At 38.3% G+C, this 20746-nt stretch overlaps 2 long non-coding RNA genes across 2 annotated transcripts in view; both read left to right on the forward strand.

The window, feature by feature from the left end:
- The first annotated feature begins 11992 nt into the window (after positions 1-11992).
- The window catches only part of LOC131246200 (uncharacterized), a 43495-nt gene continuing 34741 nt past the window's right edge, over positions 11993-20746 (forward strand). Inside the window, exon 1 of the long non-coding RNA XR_009171242.1 lies at positions 11993-12089. This is a non-coding gene — a long non-coding RNA (uncharacterized LOC131246200). The remainder of the gene's footprint in view (positions 12090-20746) is intronic.
- On the forward strand, positions 16750-17955 carry LOC131246203 (uncharacterized). The gene is made up of 2 exons (XR_009171245.1): positions 16750-17128; positions 17697-17955. It is a non-coding gene; the product is annotated as an uncharacterized LOC131246203 (long non-coding RNA).

Below are 20746 nucleotides of genomic sequence, written 5' to 3' on the forward strand. Positions count from 1 at the left end.
GGCCATTTCAGTGGATCTGAACCGTTCATATGATTTGGTCATTTGGTGATCCAAATGCTTGAGTTGTGCTCTTGAAGTGATCCAAACTCGTCATATGATTAAGGCTACTTTCAATGACCGATGTCGATGGATATGCTAAGTTAATCTATATTATTCATATTATTGAGATCAATTCTCAGTGATCGACATTGCTAATTGTATAGAGCCCTCTTTAACTTCACAGACAATTTTAATGATCGTGCCTATTTTTGCTGATCCTTCATTATTGCTTCTAGTTTAGTTAATTGAGGTGATTCGGTCCTTTATCTTATGTTCGCTTATTTATTGATCCAAACTCATCATATGATTGAGGCTATTTTCAATGACCCATGCCGATAGATATGTTAAGTTGATCTATATTAATATATTATACATATTATAGAGATCAATTCTCAGTGATCCATACCATTAATGTTGTAGAGCCCTCTTTAACTTTACAAACAATTTAAATGATCGGGCTTGATTTCGTCAATCCTTCATCTTATTGGATCCAATTTAGTTGGTTGAGGTGATTCGACTCTTGGGGGATGTACACTGATGAATTTTCCACTTTCAGAGACTTTGGTTCAAGAGTCGGCTATAGTTGGTCCATTTATAATTCAGGCTATTTAAGTGATCCACACCATTTGTATTAAGGCATACACTTAACGAATCAATTAGTGAATGTCGCATGAACCAAAAGTTATTAATGATTCAAATTTTTCTAATGATTGGGCTCATTTTCAGTGGCACAAACGTTTGATGTGCTTGAACCATCTCAAGTGATCTCAATCGTTCATATGCTTAGTCTTGTTTTATGTGATCCATACGCTTCATATGATTAGAGTTGTTTCAGTGATGTAAACCCTTCATTAGTTAAGGCCTTTTTTAGTGATCCAAACAAGTAGGTATACTTATGCATCTTTTCACCAATCCATTAAGTTCATCTTTTGATACTTAGGCCTCTATTCATTAATACAACACTTAATATTTTGGGGTTGTTTTTAGTGATCTAAACCCTTCATTTGATTTGATCTGGATCGGTTTGATATAATCAGACCTTCGTTTACCTATCTTATCACTTAATGCTATATACTCGTTGGATTGCACGAGCGTAGAAAAATGTTAAGAGAGGAGGTATCTCGTCTTAGAATTATGCTCATTTTCAACAATCCAAACTGGTTACATGATTGATCAGTATTTAGCGATTCAAAGTATTAATAGGTAGAGTTTGTTTCCAATAATATGAACCACTCATATGATTTAGTGCGTTTCCAATAATATGAACCATCATCATCATCTAATACTTATCCCAACTAATTGTTGGGCTCATTTTCACTTTTAGTGATAAAAGCCATTGATGTGCCCGGGCCATTTTACGTGATCCTAGCCGTTCATATATGTGGCTTGTTTTGAATGACCCATACCCCTTTGGGTTGGAGTAATATAGCATTTCAAATTTTTTTTTTATGTGAAACCATCAATATGTTCAGGCCCATATTCATTAATCTAGTTAGTTGAATTGATTTGGCCCTTGGGAAGTACAATGGTGACTTTTCTCTTCTTAGAGACTTTGGTATGAGAGTTGGCTACAATGGTTTATTTCTTGTTGTCTTAAACATAAAGTATTAGGAGGACCATTTCTAGTGATCCAATCTATTTTTATAATTTGGTCTAATTTGAAATTGTCAATATGTGGCTCATTTTATTAAATTCAAACTGTTTCAAATGTTTGAACCGTATTTAGTAAGCTAAATACCTGATATGGTTGGGTTTCTTTTTTCAATGATCTAAACTCTTCATATGATTTGGCCCATTTCTTGTGATCCAAACCTTTGACATGCTTGGGCCATTTCAATGGATCAAAACCTTTGATATGCTTGGGCCATTTCAGCGGATTTGTACTTCTTATATGATTCGCCCATTCAGTTATCCAAATGCATCATATGATTAGTGTTGCTATTAGTGATCTAAACTCAACATATGATTAAAGCCTCTTTCCATGACCCATCCCAATGGATCTGTTAAGTTGATCCATCTATTCATAATATTTGAGGTTGGTTCTCAGTGATCCACATCGTTAATTTTGTAGGACCCTCTTCAGTTCTATACACAATTCAAAAAATCATGTTTCTTTTTACAACGATCCAAATTCATATGATTTGGCCCATTTCTAGTGATCCAAACCTTTGACATGGGCCATTTCGATGGATAAAAAAACATTGACATGCTTGTGCCATTCAGTGGATCCAAATTGTTCATATGATTCGGCTCATTTGGCAATCCAAACTCATCATACGATTGAAGCTGCTTTTCATCATCCTAACTCATCATATGATTGAAGCTGCTTTTCATGATCCATGGCAATGGATATGCAAAGTTTATCCATGCCCTAAATTTTGTAGATCCCTCTTCAGCTTTACAAATGATCCAAACCTTTGACATGGCAATGAATATGTTAAGTTGATCCATGCCCTAAATTTTGTAGGACCCTCTTCTGCTTTACAAATGATCCAAACTGTTAATATGATTTGGCCCATTTCTAGTGATCCAAACCTTTGACATGCTTGGGCCATTTCAATGGATCAAAACCTTTGACGTGCTTAGGCCATTTCAACGGATTTGAACTTCTTATATGATTCGTCCCATTCAGCGATCCAAATGCATCATATGATTAGTGCTGTTGTTAGTGATCTAAACTAATCGTATAATTGAAGCCTCTTTCCATGACCCATCCCAATGGATATGTTAAGTTAAATCCATCTATTCGTAATATTTTATGTTGGTTCTCAGTGTTCCACATTGTGAATTTTGTAGGACCATCTTCAGCTCTACACAATCCAAACAATCATGTTTCTTTTTACAACGATTCAAATTCATATGATTTGGCCCATTCCTAGTGATCCAAACCTTTGACATGCTTGGGCCATTTCAATAAATCAAAACCTTTGACGTGTTTGGGCCATTTCAATGGATTTGAACTTCTCACATGATTTGGCCCATTCGGGCCATTCAGCGATCCAAATGCATCATATGATTAGTGTTGCTATTAGTGATCTAAACTAATCATATGATTGAAGCCTCTTTCCATGACCCATCCCAATGGATATATTAAGTTAGATCCATCTATTCGTAATATTTGATGTTGGTTCTCAGTGATCCACATTGTTAATTTTGTAGGACCCTCTTCAGCTCTACACACAATTCAAACAATCATGTTTCTTTTTAGAACGATCCAAATTCATATGATTTGGCCCATTTCTAGTGATCCAAACCTTTGACATGGGCCATTATGATGAATAAAAAACATTGACATGATTGGGCCGTTTAGCGGATATAAATTGTTCACATGTTTCGGCTCATTCGGCAATCCAAACTCATCATATGATTTAAGCTCCTGCTTTATGATCCAAACTCATCATATGATTAAAGCTCTTTTTTTATGATCCAAACTTATCATATGATTAAAGCTGCTTTTAATGATACATGGCAATGGATATGATACGTTGATCCATGCGCTAAATTTTGTAGGGTCCTCTTTAACTTTACAAATGATCCAAACTGTTCATATGATTTGGCCCATTTCTAGTGATCCAAACCTTTGACATGCTTTGGCCATTTCAATGGATCAAAACCTTTGACATGCTTGGGCCATTTCAATGGATTTGAACTTCTTATATGATTCAGCCCATTCAGCGATCCAAATGCATCATATGATTAGTGCTGCTGTTAGTGATCTAAACTCATTATATGATTGACGCGTCTTTCCATGACCCATCCCAATGCATATGTTAAGTTAGATCCATCTATTCATAATATTTAAGGTTGGTTCTCTGTTATCCACCTCGTTAATTTTGTAGGACCCTCTTCAATTCGATACGCAATTCAAACAATCAGGTTTCTTTGTACAACAATCCAAATTCATATGATTTGGCCCATTTCTAGTGATCCAAATATTTGACATGGACCATTTTGATGGATTAAAAACATTGACATGCTTGTGCTATTCGGTGGATCCAAATCGTTCATATGTTTCGGCTTATTCAGCGATCGACACTCATCATACGATTAAAGCTGCTTTTCATGATCCAAACTCATCATATGATTAAAGCTGCTTTTCATTTTCCAAACTCACCATATGATTGAAGCCGCTTTTCATGATCCATGGCAATAGATATGCTAAGTTGATAGATGCCCTAAATTTTGTAGATCCCTCTTCAGCTTTACAAATGATCCAAACTGTTTATATGATTTGGCCCATTTCTAGTGATTGAAACCTTCGACATGCTTGGGCCATTTCAATGGATCAAAACCTTTGACATGCTTGGGGCATTTCAACGGATTTGAACTTCTTATATGATTCGGCCCATTCAACAATTTAAATGCATTATATGATTCGTGCTACAGTTAGTGATGTAAACTCATCATATGATTGAAGCCTTTTTCCATGGCCTATCCCAATGGATATGTTAAGTTAGATCCATCTAGTCATAATATTTGAGGTTGGTTCTTAGTGATCCACATTGTTAATTTTGTAGGACCCTCTTGAGTTCGATACGCAATTTAAACAATCAAGTTTCTTTTTACAATGATCCAAATTCATATGATTTGTCCCATTTCTAATGATCCAAATCTTTTTCATGGGCCATTTCGATAGATTAAAAAACATTCACATGCTTAAGCCATTCAGTGGATCCAAATCGTTCATACGATTTGGCTCATTCGGCGATCAAGACTCATCAGACGATTGAAGCTACTTTTCATGATCCAAACTTATCCTTTGATTGAAGCTGCTTTTCATGATCCAAACTCATCATACGATTGAAGCTGCTTTTCTTGATGACAGTTGAGTACATAGGTCAGTACATTGGTCACCCATATCTTCTTCGTATGGTCATATAGAGCTCCACAAAGGGTGGTAGCGTTCAGAAGAAAGAGGGTGTGACAATCAATAATTTGCAAATATGATCCATTATCCTTCCTAACATATGTATAATGTGTATGGGAGATGCGAAGTCAATTGATCACCTCTTCATTGACTGCATGATTGCTTGAAAGGTGTGGAACTACTTTAATGCTCTCCATACAAGCTTAGGTGAAGAAGAACAAAAGAAGAAGAAGAAGAAGAAGAAGAAGAAGAAGATGAAAAGTAAAAAGAAAAGAAGAAGAAGAAGAAGAAGAAGAAGAAGAAGAAGAAAAGTAAAAAAGAAAAGAGAATCTAAACAAAAGATGGTTCTCGAGCAAGATTTCCAAGTAGGTGAAAACTAAATAATGCCTCAAATTTTTGGTTGGAATGACCTTTTATCAATCAATGAAAGTCCATATATAGATTTACTTATGATCTCTTAAAAATATATTATTTGAAAATACCACTTAGGAATGGTATTTTTGTTCGAGGCAAACTAATCTTCATGCTAAGGGTCTTTCTTCTTTTAGGAAACTCTTAATGTAAGACCCGTGTCCTAATCCGTACCATTCTGTTAGCTTCCGCGGTCCTTCCGGTCAAATTTCGGCAACCTTCGCACCGTATTCGGTGTTTGCGCACGATCCTAGGCCAGGTCCCGCGCACCGACGTCGGCTTGATCCGAAAGTTGTATCATAGCGACCGCGTCCAACGCCGTGACTTGCGCACCGAACCGATACTCAGGTAAGAAGATGCCGATCAGCGTTTATTCCGAAGAAACACCGCGCGTTGCGGATTTCGAGGGAATCTCTACACAATAAGTCCCATCAATCATCATTAATTGCAACCTTATCTCAAGTACAACAACCCATACCCCTTTCTTCACAAAGTCAACTCTCTCTCTCTACACCCATCCCTCCTTTACTCACTTTTCAAACAAACCCATGCCCCATTAATTACACCCATCACTCCATCACCTCATATCACTCCCATCCTCTCATTTTCTCTCTCATTTTCTCATATCTCTCCAAGCAACCCCAAGCCCCAAACGTCCAAGCCTCCTCTCCCTCTCAAGTGTGGTCCACCTTCCATCATCCATCTACACCCTCCCATCTCTCATCCTCACCATCAAGAGTCCATCATCCTCCATCAAAGTTGAAGTTGAGGGGCATTGGAGTCTAAGAGACCAAGAAGAAGGAAGATAAGGTGGGTGTTTTTCCATTAATTTAAATTTTAGGGCCCACTTGTTGGTGGGACCCATTTGGATGTATGTGATTTAATCAAGAGGGCCCATAGTGGCGGGGTTCCTCTATCTCACCGTGTATCTCTCTCTATCTCTCTCTCTATCTCTCCTTCTTTCTTTCTTTGTAATGGTATGGATCCCACCAATATGTGTTACATCTCCCCCGTCCATCTACACCAGACGGTGTGGTCCACTCTATTACAGGTGATGATCCACACCATCCACTATCTAGGTGGGCTAAATGCTTTATATATAAATATATATATGTTATATTTTATATAATATATTATGTATTATATATATAATATAATATATATATATTATGTATATAGGTTGGTGGGCCACATCTACGTGGGACCCACCCCAATCATACACTTATGTATGCCGTCCAGCGTCCCTGGACGCTGGACGTTGGCAAGTGGCATGGGTATGTAAAAAAAAAAAAAAAAAAAAGGGGGATGAAGGTACCCTTTTGGGGTGGACCATTCACATAGGCCCCACCTTGATTCAAGTATTTGATCTAATCCATCTATCCTCTTCCTTGGATTAATTTAGACGTTGAGCTAAATTTTGGAACCAATCCGGTTCTCAAGCGGGCCATGCCGTAAGAAACAGACGTATTACCATTGAAATCCACTTTGACCCGTCCATCCGCCGACAACTCATTGCATATTGGTCTCGTTTCGTATCCGGTGGCTGGGACGGATCGGACTGAAGTGGACCCTACCACAGAAAATCTGCAAAAAACCCCGCATTTCAACAAAAAAAAAAAAGGAATAGAAGGGAGGCAGCAGCGCTGACGCTGCTGCTGCCGTGCCGTACGGCTGCTGACGGACCGACGAGCTGGGGCTCACGGCCCCAGCTGTGGGCCCCACTTTGATGTGTTTCGTTGATCCACACCGTGCATTTGAAGGGTCCCCATGTACCGCCCGTTCACCCCAAAAATCAGCCATAAACGAAACTCAGTCGGGCCATACCATTTAAAATCATGTGGAGACATGCTTAAAACATATAAAATCATTGGTGGGGCCTACCTGAGTTTTGGATTCAAATGAAACTTGACTTGGACCATTAAAATTTTGGGACACACGCAATGAATGGGCTAGATTGTGAATCACATCTTGGTGGGCCCCAAAACAAAAAAAAAAATATAATAATAAATTTTTTTTAAAAGGCAGCAGCGCTGCTGCTGCTGAGTGACGAGCGGACGGTTTAGCTGGGGGTCACGGCCCCAGCTGTGGGCCCCACCTTGATGCATATCTTCCATCCTAACCGTACATTTGATGGGTCCCCACATTTTATCCGTCCATGCCAAAATTCAGCTGTATATGGAACTCCGGTGGGCCACATCATTTAAAATCATGTGAAGACATGCCTAAAACATATGAAATCACTTGGTGGGGCCTACCTGAGTTTTGGATGTCACTGAAACTTGGTATGGACCGTCCGTCAGGTGGGACTCACACAATGATTGGGCTGGATTTGTGAAACACATTTCAGTGGGCCCCACATCCGCCCCAAGGTCCAATGACCTTATAACAGGTTGGATGCCAAATATCGCCACGGTGGGCTCCTTGCCTACGTGAACCCATCCACGGGTTAGGATGGAAATAAACATCATCGGTGGGCCTTTGGTCCACACCACCCTATCAACAGGGTGTGTGGAAAATAAACAATACAGTGGGCCCTATCCAGGCCCACGTGACTTTATGAATAGATTGGATGAAAAATAAACATTATGTTGGGCCTTAATTTGGGTGAAAAATAAATATTATGTTGGACCTTAAGTTGGGTGGAAAATAAACGTTATATTGGGCCTTAAGCTGGGTAGAAAATGAGCATTTTGGTGGGCCCCACTTAGGTAAGTATTGTAAACCGCACCCTCTATTAGTGTGGGCTCCATCATAATGTATGTGTTCCATCCAACTGTCCAACTGTTTTGAAGTTAATTTAAGGCCCATTATGGAGGCCCATTTTCATGCATTAGTGGTCCTTGTCGAGGCCCACCTTGATTGTATTAGGCCCACATTATGAGGCCCATTAAGGCCCACCTTGATATAGATATGGGGCTCATGTTAAGTAGCCCATTTGATGTACTTGGGTCCTTGGGTCAAAGCCCAATTAGATGTATAAAAGGCCCATTACAATGTGTGATTTATGGAAGGCCATTCCTTGGGAGCAATGTTGGTTTGATGTCCACATTGAATCGATAATGTTGGTTAAATGTCCGCATTATAACTCTCCCTAAGGCCCACTGATAGGTCCATAATTATGGTAAGTAGGCCGTATAGGGCCATCTCCATTATACCTAGAGCTCATCTCTTTATACATGTTTAGTATAGATCCATGATTCATGATCATTCGCATCATATGTATGCCTGATGTGAGGATGACTGATCATAGCATACACCTTTGGATAGACTGTTTATGGGCTCCCTGATAGGCGGAGTTGCCTCATATAAGTGCATGGTATATACAGGACTGTTGCATGACTGATAGTGTGACTCATGCACTTGCATTTGTGTGATTGTAGTTATTATATGCCCTAGCGACATCAGGGCCATAGCCTCCACAGACACATCGTGGATGGCTGGGTTGGATACCGGAAAATGTTTGGTTCTAGCATACGGGCGCTATAGATGTCCCTGGGTGAAAGTCCCTAAACCCGATGGTACCAGAGGATGACTCCAACGTCGAGACCGAGTGGATATACGAGCGCACGAAGGCCGAATACCAGGAGGCCGCGTCTCCCACTGTGTCGTGGTCGGTTGGAAAGGAGTGTGGCCTTACTCGCCCGAGGGTAGGGGGCAATACTAGGCTGAGTTTGACCAGCTCGCGAATGGGTCCGCTATCGACGTGCCGGATAGGTATTGGCAGACTATTGGTCAGGCGGATAGTGAGGTTTCTTACGCTCATTTGGACTGTGCGGCTAGGAGAGCGACAGTGCCATTTGGAGTGTATTGAACCCCGGTGATTATCCAGAATGAGAACTGTACTGATACATGTTGAGGATTGGCATGCTTGAATTGCATTTCATATCGCATGGCCGTGTTTTGGCCGATGGCATTCATATCTTGCACCGCATAGCCTTGGTACGGCTGATTGCATTCATGTGCTCATTACCATGTTTCCACATCACTCGACCTTGCATTTTGAGTACGTTTATATGCACACACTTACACCACCCTCTAAGCTTTCCATGCATGCACGATTGATGGCGTGGTGACGCAGGAGTCCATAGTCTCAGTAGTTGGAGCGTGTTGGCTTCCATTTGCTTCTTTTGTTACATTGTATTTTCCTTTTCTATCGCATTGTACTAAAAAGTTTTTGATCATAGTGGATTTTGTGGTGGTGTTCTTGTGGTTATTAGTTGTGGGTTATGCTTTTGTTATGCTCATTATGAATCAGACTGATGATTTGAAATCCTCCTTGTAGTATCCCGGGATCGGAACCTGGTGAATGGGTGCCGGGAGGAGATTGTCGGCGCCGGATTCGGCGATCGGGAATTTTGTGAGCCCGGTTTCCGAGTTCGGGGCGTGACACTTAATCTTAGTAAGGTTTGACAGTTTACACATATAGCTAATTATACCCTAAACACACAATACATAACTTCACTAAATGCAATATCATTCACCTCCAATAGAAGGATAGTCAAATCCATACTCGAGGATGAGCATATCCTAATCCTTTTTTTTTTTCACCTTTTACTTAGATCTAATGATACAAAAGATGTGAGGTTTTACTTCCCAAAACCCGTCATGAGTTTGGACGAATGACTTTGGTCGTGGGTTTGCTCCCCATAAACACGAGTTCGATTTCTCCTCCCCCGGTGGATTACCTGTCACGAGTTTGGGCAAAAGACTTTGGTCATAAGTTTGCTCCCCACATACACCAGTTCGATTCCCTCCCTGTGGGGATCACCTATCATGAGTTTGGGCAAACGGCTTTGGTCATGGGTTTGCTCCCCACAAACACTAGTTCGATTCCCCTCCCTGTGTGGATTACCTGTCACAAGTTTGGGCAAACGACTTTGGTTATGGGTTTGCTCCCCACAAACTTGAATTTGATTCCCCTCCCATGGATTACTTGTCACAAGTTTGGGCGAACAACTTTGGTCGTGGGTTTGCTCCCCACAGACACAAGTTTGATTCCCCTCCTCGTGGATTACCCATCATGAGTTTTTGCGAATGACTTTGGTCGTGGGTTTTCTTTCCATAGACACGAGTTTGATTCCCCTCCATGTGGATTATCTGTCACGAGTTTTGACGAACTATCATCGGTTTGCTCTCCATAGATACGAGTTCGATTCCCCTCCTTGTGGATTACTTGTCAGGGTGAACGACTTTGGTTATGGGTTTGCTCCCCACAGACACGAGTTTGATTCCCCTCCCCGTGGATTACCCAATGCACGTAGTTGGCGGGTGATTGCGTGCATCTGCAGGGAATAATCTTGCCTTAAAGAAAGTTTTATTCTTATATATATATATATATATATATATATATATATATATATATATATATATATATATATATATATATGTATCCTCACATCTAGAGACTCCTGAAATCTTAACCCTCAATTTCATTATCTATCCTTATTGACGAAAGGATTAGGGTAAGTTCCCATGAGTGTGCACATGGCTTCCCTTTTATTGGACTATCTTCAATAAGCAAAATCACAAACCACTTTGCACAAGGGTTGATTAGCCATAGAATTAAAGTAATAATGGTTGATCCTTAATTAGGATTAAGACAAATAAGAACGGTCAGACTCTTATCCGAAGATGAAGTTAGGCTTAGATAAGGATAGTACTTGGATTAGGAAGTTACTCATAACAAAATGTTTCTCTAGCTGAAAATATTGAGGCATCATTTAAAATAGACAAATTTTATGCATCATCGACAAAAGGATTCTGCGCTAGAATCAAACACTAGAAAATTTTGAACAACTAAGAAATAAATTGATAAGAAGAATACCATAAGACTATATACTCTGAAATAAAATCAATACATCAAAGTCTTTGCTCCTTAAATTCCAATCTAAACTTGTATTCTCAAAGTGACTGGCTGACAATGAATAAAGATAAACATGATTATACACACACACACACACACACACACACACACACACACACACAACTGGATTCTTAAATGGGTCGGGTATGGGCGCCCCTAAACCTGACCCAACCTAACCATATGCACTCCTTATTTCACTAACAGGCGATTGTCTCACTGTACTGATCTGGAGGGCTCAGGAATGTTTAAACCTTTTTCAAAATAGCACATTTTGGTAATGTTTCAATTCCTAAATGGATTTGAAAGGAATCCCATGTTCCGAAAATGTGAGACGTGAACTTGACCTGATTTAGTAATCTGCACAATAAACGGGACCTATACCCATTAAAATCGGGTCAGATTTACTAGGTAAACCCAAATACCCTGGGGGAACATACTATTTAAATTTTAGTGAGAGTATCTTGACAATCGGACATAAATGATGGACAACTTTTATATCCCATTGGTCTACACATGCGATGCCTAGTAGACAACATTGCCTTACACGTGCTCGACCTTAGCAAACCTCTTGGAAAAGTTTGTTGATATAGCTGCAGATGGGTTGGGTTTGGGTCGGTTCCTAGTGCCCATACCTGGGCTTAGCTAACCGGGTTTGGTTCTCCCGGAGCTGCTATAGCATTGAAGACTTGGATCCATTCGAGTTTTGGTGCCCATTAGGTCTTTGGATCTAGTTATTGAGTTGGGTACAGGATTGGACAATGGCTGAACAATGAGTTATTTGAGTTTTCAGATTTCTGAACTATGCTGCAACATGAGAGGTTTTCTAACAGTTTTTTGTAAGGTTTTCAGGATGAGGTGGTGTGGGAAAATAAGGCGGTTGGTGGGATTCTCGAGGAAAAGGTGAAATTGGTGTGGGTGCTGCTTTTAAACTATGCTTGTTTGTATCCCTGAATCCAAATGCTTCCAAGTCTTGCCATAAATCTTCTATTTCTCTGTGCATAAAAATATGGTGCTCATACGATATGGGGCATTTTGTATTGCCATAAAGGTTTTATCTCATAAGGATGATGTATCTGATACTAGGAATTTGTTTTGCCTCAATTGGAATTGCATAATGAAATTTATTATAGAAGTATGAATTGTTTAAGCTCTTAGCTGTATGAATTGTGGTGATCTAATATGCTGATTCTGTTCTCACACAATGATGGTAACTAATGTATATTCTGTTCTAGGTAAACTGATTTTATTTTCAGTTTATGGTCGGTCTGCTCGAATTGAAACTTTTAAGATTAACCCAAGTAGTTGAATTTTATGCAACTTTTATGATCCTGCCCCATTGAGTAGTTTTTTTGTCCAAAATGCACAAGGACAGTGAAGATGTTCTTTGTCAAGTAGACATGGATAGATTTTTTTTTTTCCACAAGTCTTGTTGACTACCTTGAACTAGCAAATACTAGTGGAGGATTATGTTTTCAGATCTTATCTAATAAGTTGTTTTGATATTTACAACCAATGTGGATGTTTCTAACACAATGAAAATGGCCATTTGGTAATATTCTGCAGATCCAATGCAGTTTGGCTGTATTCCCCTATCATCTTTGTATTTGACAGTATTTCCTTAGTTTCATTTGTTGAACCTCTTCTTTTACAGGAGAGGCTTATCTAAGTCAGAAATGCATTTTCTTGAGGAACTATTCAGCTTACTTTTTGGCTGCGAGTTACTTTATACATTTTTTGGTAGCATCTTTTTAAGTTTAGTGTCATGAATTCATTATTAGAATATGGGATAACCGTTTCAGTTTTTCAAAATTCTGATGAAAAGTTTCTGTAATGAATACTAGTTGAAATGGCTTCTTTTTTTTTTAAATGGTAAATGACGAAAATGCTTCTCTATAAGGACAAACTTGAGTGATTCGATACGCTGCATATCCATTAATCGAGTAGTTAATGTGCGCCTGGTTATCACACTATGCCACAACTATTCCAGGGCCTGAGAATAAAAAAATGTCGAGCTGCTTCAATAACATAACCTATTCTCAATCTCTCTCATGGGTATCAACTAGTTCCAACTTGTAAGTGGTTGTATTGGTGGAACTTTTGTGTATAGGAGAAGCTATTTTTTATGAAGGCAGAGTGTGATGATCCATGATAATGTGCACAACCACCACAATCTAGACCATTCAAAACGTGTGCCTTATTCATCCAAAAGTGAGTTTGAACACGGTCCAAGTTTAACAAACAGTTCTATGAGGTTTTACATGTCCCCAGTCAATCTGATTTTGGGGTATGTTCCATTTAAATTGAGGTCCATGACTTGGGACTTTTGAATTGATGTATGGTGGGTACAAAATTGGTAGAGTTTTTGGAAATCCTCCAATCTAGGGTCATTGAGTGTATGGCCTTGGTTCTTGGGCTGGGTGCATTAAGTGATACCACACACATTATGGCAAATTAGACTTCGCGAATGCAATGTACCTCCTAGAAGGATTATTCTTTCAAATCATTACATGTTATGTTGAAGCCCAGTAGGCTGAATTCATCGGGGTCTTCGGAGGATGCTACCGAACACTAGAGAAAGTTGGAATGGTAAACCTATGAAAACAAGTGGGCCATCTCCTTTGGCGCAAAGACATCTGGCATTGTTCAAAAAAAGGGCACGCGTCTTTTATCAATGGCTTCTCTTCTTTCTGATGCTGGAGGTTTTAAATTAGAAGTGACTTGACAAAACTAGAAGTAAAGACTCCATTTTCATGACAAATTATCTTGTTAATCATTTATAGACTCTGTTTCATGAAAAGCATAAATGGTAGTGCAAGTTCTACTCTTTCCGCAGGATAGGTTGGCTACTCAAATTTAGTACAATTTGTGTGGAAAAATCTGTCTTACACCCGATCTGAATATTCTGTTGGCTGTCTCTGCCAATCTATTTTCTGTAGGATCTTGAAGAATTCAAATTTTATTGGACCTGATTTCAATGTAATCCTATTCAGATTACCCAAATCTAAATTTCAAAATTCAGATTTTAAGCCTAAGAGCAGGTTCTTGAAATCCATGTAGGACATGGATTTTGCCAAATCCCAACTTACACTGCTAAGCCATAAAATATCTTGCCAATCATTAGATACTGTTTTCATGAAAGCATAATTGGCAGTGCATATTCTACTCTTTTCATGGGCTTGGTTGGCTGCTCAAATTTAATACAATTTGTGTGGGAAAATCTGTCTTACAGCAAGGTATCCCAAATCGGATACGTATCGGCTGTAACGGCCGATACGTATCGGTAACGGTGGTACCCATTACGCGATACGGGGCTGTATCGGCCGTTCCCAGTTTTTGTACCCGTATCGGCCAATACAGGCCCGTTACAGGCCTTGAAAAAAAAAAGAGAAAAAAGAAGAAGTACCTCTTTTCCTCTCTTTTCTTCTTCTTCTTCTTCTTCTCAGCTGTGACTGTGGTTGCGTTCTTCCTCCTTTTCTTCTTCTTCTTCTTCTTCTTCTTCTCTCTCTCTCTCTCTCTCTCTCTCTCTCTCTCTCTCTCTCTCTCTCTTCTTTCCCTCTTTCCCTCTTTTTTCTTCTCTTCTTTCCCTCTTTTTTCTTTTCGGTCCCCCCCCCTTTTTTTTCAGGCGTACCACGCACCAGCTAGCCATTGGCTGTAGGTACGTGTCACGCTAAGATGAGCGCTGACACTCCTCGAGCTCCGAGTTGTACGAACAGTTCAAAGGAGATCAAAGTTATATGGGCTCCATAGTAATGTATTTATTACATCTACACCGTTCATCTATTTTCAGAGATCATTTTAGAGCACTATCCAAAAAATGAATTACATCCCAAGATCATCTGGACCACACCAAAAATAGCAGCGGAGATAATATTTTCACCGTTAAACAATTCGTAGGGCCCACGGTAACGTTTATTTTCCATCCAATCTGATCTGATCAGACCCGAGTGGGCGATGATGTATATATTTTATCCATGTCGTCCATCCATTTTGCCATGTCATTTTAAGTAAGGATCTAAAAAATTAATAATATCCAATTCTCAGGTGGACCACACCATAGGAAATAGGAAACAGTGGTTATAAAATGGTCACCATTAAAAATTTCTTAAGGTCCACTGTAATGTTTATTTTCAATCTAACCTATTAATTAGGTCACACTGACGTGGATGAAGAGAAAACACACATTTCAGGTTGATCTAAAACTTTTGTAGCCCCCAATAAATTTTTAGTGGTGAACATTTAATTATTGTTGTTTCTTATGGTGCTGTCCACCAGAGCTTTAGATGTGCCTCATTTTTGGGCTCATGCCCTAAAATTATTTGGCAAAATGAATGGACGGTGTGGATATAACACATTCATCACGGGTGGGGCCCAAAAATTTTTGAACACATGTGCTAGAGTCCCGCCTAATTTGACCCTTAAAAAATTGTACACGAGACATATATTAACTAAAAATTTAGCAATTAAATTATGGACTGCAATTGCTAACTCACAATGCCAAAATCAAATTGTTTGAATAATTTTAATTGTTAATTTGTGGACTTTTATTTTTTAAAATAGGGCCTTTTGATTTTTTTTCATGATTCATTATCCAATAAATGTCCACCAATTCATAAGTGGGATAATGACAATAAATTGCATGAATTTGAGGTTGATTTAGTGCATAGATTAGTCCTCCAAGTCAGCCTCAAATTGGCAACACCATTTACCTGAATTTAATTTCATTTTTTTTAAAGAACTATTGGGAGAAATGATATCAAGTTATTAAGTATATAAATTAGATATTTAGAAAATTAAATATATAAATTTTGTAGTCAAATTCAAGTTTTCATCAGACAGTCTGATACAACTTCTCACGAAAGAGTGGACCGTTACACCACCATAAACATGTTCCAATTTATAAATGAATGCATATTTGGAATGCTTAGAATATTCCAGATTTAATCCATATTTTTTCATATTTTTTTGGCAAATTTTTTTTTTTTTGCGCCGTTACGCCCTTGTATTGCCGTTAAGCTCCCATATTCGTATCAGTTTCGGAGGGCACCGTTACGCCAACCGATACCGATACGGGACACCATGGTCTTACATCCGATCTGAATATTCTGTTGGTTGTGCCTATGACAATCGGTTTTCTGTAGATTGATATTGTATATATTTCCTTCAGAATCGTCTACTCCTCTACTTGAACATTCAAGCACGAAAAAAAGAAGAAGAAGAAGAGAAGATATCAAGTATGGTTGCTGAAAGAACCTTTTTTTCTCCAGTGAAAACCAAAGATTCTTACAAAATTTTCAGTTATTTTCACTTATTTTTAGCTGGTGAATCTCTGATTTTAATTTTTCATAAAACCCATTTTAGGATTCTTTCCCTTTTTCTTAGCTAATCAACTAAATTCCATGTTAATCCAATCAAAATTGCATGGCACACAACTGGAGTAGGAGAATGTAATATAAAACATGACGGAAAACAGATTATATGATGTATATGATAAACAAGCAGTTATTGTAAATGCATATAGCATACAAGTAATAAATAAGACAAGCAGAAGTTGTATTCAGGTCCTCTGTGTCTGTGATGCAGACTTGTCTAGGAATATGAAATTGGGAAGATTTGCACTTGGAAAGTAGGCGGCAATTTGTCTCATTATTGGAGAAGGGGGTTTTCCAAAGAATGTTCTTTCTTTATGCATGTGTTATGTTGCTCATCTGGTCTATGCATCCAATATGTTGTCATAGTGGTTCTTATTTGGATCTCAGGGATGCAAGTGTTCCATTGAGTAAGGAGTACAAGATTGGCAGCATGGCTTAAAAAAAAAAAACAAGATTACCATGGACTCTAAACTTTCAGACAGGTGTTTTTTTAATATGTTCCACAATTACGAAATCTGCTGCTCAGATTGTGCAAGAACAACATGGAAAGTGAGTCTTCATGCTTCAGTTCCTTTTCCAGTGAGTTTGATTCTTGGTGCAGCACTAAGAGATAGTCCAATGCAGAATTTTTCTTGAAAGAATGTTGATATTCATGGCATGTTAGATCTCTTTTAGTGGGTGATCTACTTTCAGTTTTTACAGTATTAATTGGCTTAAATGTAATTATAGGGGGATTAGAAGGATTGATGTGCCATATCAAGAATCTATTTACTATTTTTAGGAAGAATGATAGGACACTGCTCATTAGTGAACATACATCGTGGAGGGGCAGGATTCCCTACATGTGGGGCCATGGTTTGTTAATCCAATCTGTTTATCTGATAAGACCCATAGCTGACGGGGGAGTGCTAAAAAAATATTCATGATTGGAAGATCCTAACCTTTGATCAATGGACCACAGAGTTATCCATCATTTATTTGGCATGGATGATTGAGTGCAAATTTGTTCTTAGTTTTAAAGCCTTTCTTTCTCATCAAGAATTTGTCCTCGTATGGATTTACTCTTCATAGTTGTTTCTCTCTTTATTTCATCATATATCAAATATATTCTTCCCTGCAGTCCTGATTTCTGCCATATACCGCATAGTGGTTAACATGGAGGAAGCACATTTACTACGTGCTCAACAAGAAATTCCAATATCGGAATATGGGGCAAGTGTTATAATTTCTCTGGTTGGTTTTCCGAACTGCTGGTTCCAATATTGGAATATCAGTTTAATTCACAATGTTGTTTCAGGCATCAGAAAAATCAGCACAAGCCTATGAATGGGCTGAACCCCAATTGGAAACAGTTAAAGTTGTGAGTTAACTGCTACGGATTTGCTATTTCTTTCTTTTATTAAATATGCTCATGTTATGGTTGTAGTATAGATGTTTTTTACTTTATGAAGAAATTCAGTGCTATAGGATTAGTTTGAAAAACTTTCAGCAGGGTCCTAGAATTTGTTGTTGTGATTCTCAACTGCCAATATTTTAACAATCTCAACAGATGCTGTACCTGTGAAGTTTATATGCTCTGTTGAAAATTGGTTCAATACTTGATTCAAACTAGTTTTAATTGTCATAGTGCATTCAGCATGAAAGTTGAGACTGCCACCGAAACAGAATTACAATTACATGATTGCCGTACTTGTATCTTGTGATCGCCCATTGCACACCATGGATGGTCTAAATTTGTTGGGTTGTAAAAGGAACTTGAGACTGTCCCACCAACCTGATCATGCCCCCTTTAATTTGCATCCTTACAATCTTGACCCATTTCCTTATGGTGTATGACAGCACAGAAAAGATAGTTGTATGGGTTAGTCAAGCCATTCACATGCACACACACTTATTTCGATTTGCCATAATTCACAATGAAACAACAAAAGAAAAACATGGGTACACTACAACAAATGCAACTTTTAGCGGCGCTCACAAGCGCCGCTATAATTCCCAAAAACGCCGGTGATTCTATTATTGGCGCTAGTCAAGCGCCGATAAATGGGTATGTCGCTAAAAGTATTGGCGGCGCTAGGGAACTTCTGTCGGCGCATTTCTGAGCGCCGATAATTGTATGTTTTTCCGACGCAAAAAAGCGCCGCTAAAAATCACTTAGAGCGCCGCTAAAAATGGTTTGTGGACACTTTTTCTTGCGAAAAAGCGCCATAAGATTTCTATACAAGCGCCGGGAGAAACCTTTGTATGGATTTAAGATGCCCTAGCATCCAGTAATTTTTTTTTTATTATATATAATTCAATCAAAACCTGTATTTTTTAAATATTTGAAACATAAAAATGATGCAATACAAATAAAACTGAATATTAAATAAAATTTATATTACCACACAATAAAAAAAATATATATTACAATAAATGGTCTTAAATGTAAATAAATAAATTAAAACAAATCCTCTATATGGTCTACTCCTAGGACGAGTGGCATCAAAAGGCTGAATGTTCCCAGTGAGAAAAGAATACCAAACATAACAGAAAGAAAAAAGATAGAAAACTTGGAAAACTACTCCTTACAGTGAACTATTAATTTATCTGGAATTGTTCTAACAAGTTGGTCAGCTGCAAATTTCCAATCAGCAACATGCCAGGACTACAACACTTCTTGTTTGAATATCAAACCTTTCAAATTTTCTATTGAACAACTTGTCAGCCCATCTGTCTCTGCTAATTCTGAATTATCTCTCTTTGTTCACAAAAAGAGCAGGCTGTTATTATAAAAAAAATATGGCTCAGCTGGATGCAATGTTAGTGATGATATACATGGATCAAGAAGGAAAACTTGCACTTACATATCTTATCAAATTCTGTGAAGGATCGTCCCTGAAACATAAAATTTCAAAAATTCAGTCATATGATCTGAAAGTTTCAGATTTTAACATGGGTAACATACATATGAAAATGCTGAAAATTTCAACATAAAGCAATTAGAGATTACACTGTCAACAGAATTTTGGATCAACCTACTTCTCAACCTGTAAAAATGCTGAAAGGACAGATCAACCAATTCAGAACACAAATACTAGTTGACAGACTCATGTGCTGTTTGGATGGATAAGTCACGCCTACAGTCCAGATTGACTAATTACTCCACTTGTGCCCTTTGGCCTGATTCCAACAACAGTTCTCAACACTAACCAATTTAAAGACCATCGCTTCTAACAAGCTATTCTAATTGGGTAGGGGATCCCCATAAGATTTCAACGCAATAAATCGACGCTTTCACCCATATAAACACAATTAAGTTTCCAAAAACCAAAAACGCCGTTAATTATATTTTTTGCAGAGGAAAGCTCCTCTTAAGTGCAGCAAATCTTATTTGTAGCCTATGTGGAGAGCATGGGGCCTGCCACAATTGGGATCGGACTTAAATCTTGGTTATGCAGAATCCCCTGCCCAAACGGACCCTAAATAAGTCAATGTCGCTGTGTGAAATCAGCACCTTCCCATTGCTAGAGAAAGGATGCAAGCACACAAGACCTACAGCACATTTTAAAATTGAAAAAAATTTTGAGAGTTTGGTCATATCTGGGGATTGTTAAAGATCATTCAGCAAAAAGAAAACAGCATTTTGATTCCTGAAAAAAGGATATTTGATGGAAAATCCAACTATTATCATTTTTGTCAGTTGATATGCTGATGTCTTTTAACAAGTTACGAACTATATCAGGACATCAATACAAGGGCATCAATTCCATTTAAACATTTGACAAACTCTTTCGAACTGCCAATAAATTGATGATAGTAGAAAAGATCAAGGCTATGCAGAATTAGGAGAGGGAAACTTACATTGATGGTGTTCTTTGGACATGGACAACTCAAGGCCTGACACTTACATTGATGGTGTTCTAATATTTAAAAAAAAAAAAAAAAAAAAATCAAAGAAAACCATTCCAAAAGATCGAAGCATTACCTCATATATTGTTGGGGTAAATGAAAACCCACGCCTTATTTCTCTGCATAGACAAAGAAACAAGGTTCAAAAACTGAATCTCTAGACAAACCAATGAAAAAGTGAAAATTTGAATTAAATATACAAGCAAAAATTACACAAGTACCATTGATTTGGGTGGTAAGTTATACTTGAATTTTACCCTAACAATTCCCCTATTTCCATGGATTCTGACATACAAATTCTACCTA

The sequence above is a fragment of the Magnolia sinica genome, chromosome 5 (assembly GCF_029962835.1).
Source record: "Magnolia sinica isolate HGM2019 chromosome 5, MsV1, whole genome shotgun sequence".
Taxonomy (NCBI): domain Eukaryota; kingdom Viridiplantae; phylum Streptophyta; class Magnoliopsida; order Magnoliales; family Magnoliaceae; genus Magnolia; species Magnolia sinica.